Raw genomic sequence first — 5774 nt, 5'->3', positions numbered from 1 at the left:
CCCCCCGATGTCCCCCCAAGGGGCCTTTTCTGCTCAGCCTTGGACTGCTTCATTCTCCAAACATCCCCCCAGAAAGCCAACTGGGAGATACTGGGAGTGACTGGGAACATGCTGGAGGGAACTGGCATACACTGGGAGATACTGGGAGGGACAGGAACAAAAGTGAAGGTGAAAGAGAGCAACTGGAACCATGTGGAGCACAACTGGTTTATAGTGCCAGGGACTGGGAGCACACTGGGCTCACCTTTGGATCATACTGGGAGGGACTGGACTAATACTGGGAGGACCTGAGAGCGACTGGGAACACACCCTGCACATCATCCCCCACACTGGGCATGACTGGGAGCAACTGGGAGCAAATGGCATCATACTGGGACTGACTGGGCTGATCTAGGAAGCAAATGGAACCATGCTGGAATCAGCTGGGACCATACTGGGAAAGATTGGAAGCAACTGGGATTATACTGGAACCACACTGGGAGGGCTGGCATGTGACTGGGATCAAACTGGAGCATACTGGGATCATACTGGGGCTGAAAGGGAAAGACTGGGATCACACTTTGGGCTACTGGGAGCAGCTGAGAGAAACTAGGATGATGCTGCAAGCAAACTGGAGGAACTGGGAAGGACTGGATGCATGCTGGAAGCAACTGGGATATACTGGGCATGACTGGGGGATCATACTGGGAGAACTGACACCTTACTGGGGCCACTGGCAGTGCCTGGAAATGACTACAGACATGCTGGGGGCAACTGGGATATACTGGGAGTGTCTGGAACCATACTGGAATGACTGGAACCACACTGGGAACAACTGGGACCATGCTGGGGAGAACTGGGACCACACTGGGGGCAACTGGGAGTGAGTGGGACCATACTGGGGGGACTGGGATCATCTGGGGAGTGACTGGGACTAGAGCAGGGGCAACTGGGTCCAACTGGAACCATACTGGGAGTGTCTGTAACCATAGGGGAGTGATGGCACCACACTGGGAACAGCTGGGCCCATGCTGGGAGCAACTGGGATCACACTGGGGACACTGGCATCAGACTGGGAGTGACTGGGAGACACTGGGATTAGACTGCAGGTGACTGGCATCATACTGGAGTGGCTACACTCATACTGGGATTATACTGGGTGTGAATGAAACCTGACTGGGGCTTGCTGGGAGCTACTGGGCCATGTTGGGAGGAAAATGTGACACACTGGGAGCAACTGGGAACAGCTGGAAGGAACTGGAACCGTGCTGAGAGGACTGAGACTATAACTGGGGCAACTGGGATCATACTGGGAGCAACTGGGGCCACCCTTTGAGCAACAGTTGGAAACTGGGATTATGCTAGAGGAAACTGGGAGTAACTGGGCAAGACTGGGATCATTCTGAGGTAACTAAAACAAACTGGGAGTGTCTCTAACCATACTGGGGGCACTGGAACCACACTGGGAACAGCTGGGATCATGCTGGGAGCAACTGGGACGATGCTGGGAGCAACTGAATCTACCCTGGAGGCAACTGGGCACAACTGGGACCCTGCTGGGAGGGACTGGGAGTATTCTTTGGGAAACTGGGATCATAATGGGAGGAACTGGGAACAACTGGAATTATTCTGGGAGCAACTGGGATCACACTGGGATCACAGTGAGAGCAGCTGAGTCCATACTGGGTTACACTGGGATCACATTGAGAGCGACTGGAATCATACTGGGATGGACTGGGAGTGGCTGGTTTTGTGGATTTTGGGGGGGTTTAGATTTTGGGGGATTCTATTGGCAGTTTGAGGGGGAGTTTTTCTGGGGGTGTTTGGGGGTTTATTGAATTTTTTGTGGCTTTTTTTGAATTTTGGGGGTTTTACTGAGATTTTGTTGGGATTTTTGGCATTCTCAGAAATTCTGGGGGTTTTATAGGGATTTTTAGGAGATTTTGTGGGGATTTTCTTGGAATTGTGGTGGCATTTAGCGGGATTCCTTGGGGATTTGAGAGTTTTTAGATTTTTGGTGGGTTTTGTGGGATGTTTTGGGTGTTGCCAGGATTTCTTTGGATTTGGGGCAGATTTTGTGGGACTTTTTATGGTTTTGAGATTTTTGGGGGATTTGTGGAGTTTAATTAGGATTTTTTGGGTTATCGGGATTTCAAAGGATTTTGTGGGCTGTTATTTGGATTCTAGGGTGTTTTAATGAGATTTTGAGAGATTTAATTGGGATTTAATAGGTTTTATTGGGACTTTCAGGGGTTTCAAGGAGATTTTGGTGCCTCTCAGCCCTTCCCCACACCCAGGGAATGCCACAAAGCCCCCCTAAAATTCCACTAATACCTCACAAATTCCCCAAAAGTTACAAGAAAACCCTCAAAACCCCCAGAGAATCTCCGAAAATCCCAGTGGAACTCACCAAAATTATAAAAAACTCCCAAAAATTTCAATAAATCCCCTCCCCATCCAAAAAACCCCCACAACCCCAACAAAACACCCAAAATCCAAAATCCCCCAAAATCCTCTAGTCATCCCAAAACCCAATAATTCTCCTCAAAAACCCAATAATTTCCCCCAAACTCCCCAAAAAATCCCACCAAGCCCAAAAAAGCAACTCTGAAATCCCCAAAAACCCACTCAAAACCCAAAAATCCCCCAGAAGCCCCCCCAGACTCAGTGGGGCCGTCCTGGATCAGGGGGCACCGGCCGGTGGAACAGGAGCCACTTCAGGGGGCCCTCGGAGCTTTTTGGGGAGGGGGCACCATGGGAGACCCCCCAAAAACTGGGGAGGGGGGGAACCCCTGCTGTGCCCCCTCCCCTCGAAACCCCCAGACCCCAGTTCAGGGTGGGCCTGGAACCCCCCGGGACCCCCAAATCTTCCCCCGGGACCCCTCCAGGAACCCCAAACCCCCCAGAGCTCCCCCAGTGTTGGCCCAGAACCACCCTGGACCCCAAAAACCTCCCCAGGACTCTCAGACCCCCCCATTTCCCCCCAAAATTCACCCCAGACCCACCTGAGACCCCCCCAAATCCATCAGGATGCCCCACATCCCCCTCAGACCACTCAATCCCCCCCAAACCCTATGAAATACCCTGCAGACTCCCCAAAATTACCCCTAGAGCCACCTCAGACCCCCCCAGATGCCCTCACAACACCCCAGTTCCTTTCACAATCCCCCCAAATCCCCTCAGACCCGCCCAATTCTCCTGAGATCCCCCTAAACCCACCTGAGAATGCTTCAAACCCTCTCAAGCTCCCCCCCAAGCTCCCTAAAGCTCCCTCTGACCAACCAAAGCCCCCTCAGACTCCCTCATTTACTCCAAACCCATCGCCCTCCCCTGTGTTTCCCGTCGATGCCCCCAAAAATTCCCAATTTCCCCTCAGATCCGCCCCAAACCACCCCAGTTTCCCCCCGTCCCCACCTCAGCTCCACTCTCCCCTCACAATCTCCCGCTTCTGCCGTGCACGCGGACTCTCAAGAATGGCGGCGCGCCCCGCCCCGAACCAACCAACCAATCACCGTGCTGCACGTCCCTAAAACAACCAATCACAGCACGGCTACCCTCAGCAATGCCCGCCTCCCCCGTGCCGTCCCAGCCAATCAGAGGAGAGCCGGAAGCGGCGCCCCCTTCCCCGCCGCCGCCGGGACCCGCCGGGCTCGGGACAGGAACGGGAGGGGCCTGCGAGGGGATCGGGGCGGGGGGAGGGGGCGGGGGAGGGTCTGGGGGGGGGTCTGGGGAGGGGTCCTGGGGCATTGTGGGGGGACCTGGGGGGTGCAGATGGCTCCTAAGAGGGGTCTCGCGGGGGGGCGGAGGGGTCGTGGGAGGGTCTGGGGGGGGGTTTTGGGGAGGGGTCGTGGAAAGGTCTTGGGAGGGTCTTAGGGTGTTTGGATGGTCCTGGGGGGAGTTTGGGGAGGGCTCTGGGCGGTGCTGAGGGTGTCCTGGGAGGGTTTTGGAGGTTTTGGGCAGGGGCTCTGGAAGGGTTTGGGGAGAGGGTCTGGGGGGGTCTCAGGGGACATCCAGGGCTGGGCCCGATTGGGGTCCGGGGGCAGGTTCCTTCCAGCCACAAGCATTCCAGCATTCTGTCAGGGACTCCCTGCCCTTCTTCCCTCTGCTCCCAGCTGCAGAATGTGCAGCAAAGCCGCCTTTGCTGTCTGCTCGGGGAGCCCAGCCAGCTGCTGCAGCCTGACCCTGCCCTGCACAGCTCCCCTGGCAGGCACGGCAGGAGCAGCGCCCTGGCAGCCTCAGCAATCGCCCTCTGACATCTCTGGCACACACTGCCATGGGCTGCAATTCCAGCTGCCAGCAAGGAAAAGAGGGTCCTGCCCTTCAAGGCCAAATTCTGAAGGGGCCAAGACACAAGTGCAGCAAGATCTTCCACAGACATTTCACTGCCAGCCTCCAAAACTTCATCCAGGGCTGTTTGAGCACCTGGATGGGGAAGAAAAAAAAAAAAATACAATGAGGGGACGGTCTTTGGCTGGGAGCTGCCACAGGTAAAGAGAGACCCTGTGGAAGGGAAAAGGAGCAGACCAAGGAAGGCAGGAGAGAAAGCAGGACACAAACGGCAACCAGCTGAGAAGGTGGCACTCTGAAAAGCAAACCTGAACTTATGGGACAGAAAGGAAGAATTCTGAAACTTTGTTTACTCGGCTTCTCTGAGCAATCTGTGAAGCCAGGACTTCACCATGCTGACAGGGAAGAAGCATTTTCTAGATCAAACCTGAATTTGATCCCTTTTACTCTGAGCCCAGTAAATCCCAAGGAACTCATTTGTGGTCATTTTCATCAAGGGCCCAAGCTCTTTGTGCCAGCACATCCAGCAAGCACCAGGCAGGACAGCACGGCAACCAACTCACAGCTGAGGGACTCAGAACATCTAAACACCAGCAGGGCACATTGCTCATTTTTGCCACAATAGACAGCACTGAAAAGGATAGGTAATGACAGTCTCTTCATCACCCCAATCCCTTCTCCCTTTTAAACTTTCTCTGAAATAACCAAAACCAGCTCTTAAAATTCCTTTATCTTTGTCAATCCCTGATCTTTTGGGAGCAGACTTAGGAAGAGAGCACAACATTAAGCTGTTGTTATTCAGACATGGCTTGTTGTTCGTCTTTCCCTACTCAATGGCAGCAGTAGATCTTGAGAATAACCAGGTATCCTGAGGAATTTTTCCTGCAGCAAGTTATTTTCCTATCATGGTCCATCTGTAATTTTATTGCTTATTAAAAGACCACTATAAATACAGTACAGCACCTTGCAATTACTCCCCCTTCTATTTGTAAACCTCAAAGTCTTCCAGCTCTGAACAACAGGAAAAACCCTGTGTCACCCTTTGGGGATATGAACATCTTTAGGGTTTGGACACATGCCAGGATAGCCACTGTAAGAGCTGGATGGACTGGAAAACCAACTGATGTAACAGTATTTTATGGTGAGAGGCAAATCCTGCTGCTGCTGCCCCAGGAATTTCTTTTCATTTGAGAAGCATCAAGAAAGGCCAAGAGCGTTGAAACACACAGAGCCTGGGGGAGGCATCAGGGTATTTCTTGTAGCAGCTTCTCCCTGTCAAGAACCCCCTGCCAGGCTCAACTTGAGAGAAATTCTCCAATAATATCCAACCACCAGCTTCTTTTGGGTGGGATGAGGAACAGCCGTCAGCCCACTCCAGCACTGGAAATGTTTCAATGCACCGGAGCAGCAGTGCCTGCAGAGGAGAGGCTCTTTGGCTCTGGGCTCTCTGGGCACTTTGTGCTGCAAGGCCATTCCCCTCTGGAGCCCAGCCCAGCAGCCACACACTG

The sequence above is a fragment of the Melozone crissalis genome, unplaced genomic scaffold (genome assembly GCF_028551555.1).
Source record: "Melozone crissalis strain CALT ecotype California unplaced genomic scaffold, PUWL_Pcris_2 ptg000044l_1, whole genome shotgun sequence".
Taxonomy (NCBI): Eukaryota; Metazoa; Chordata; class Aves; order Passeriformes; family Passerellidae; genus Melozone; species Melozone crissalis.
This window is presented reverse-complemented; position numbering follows the sequence as displayed.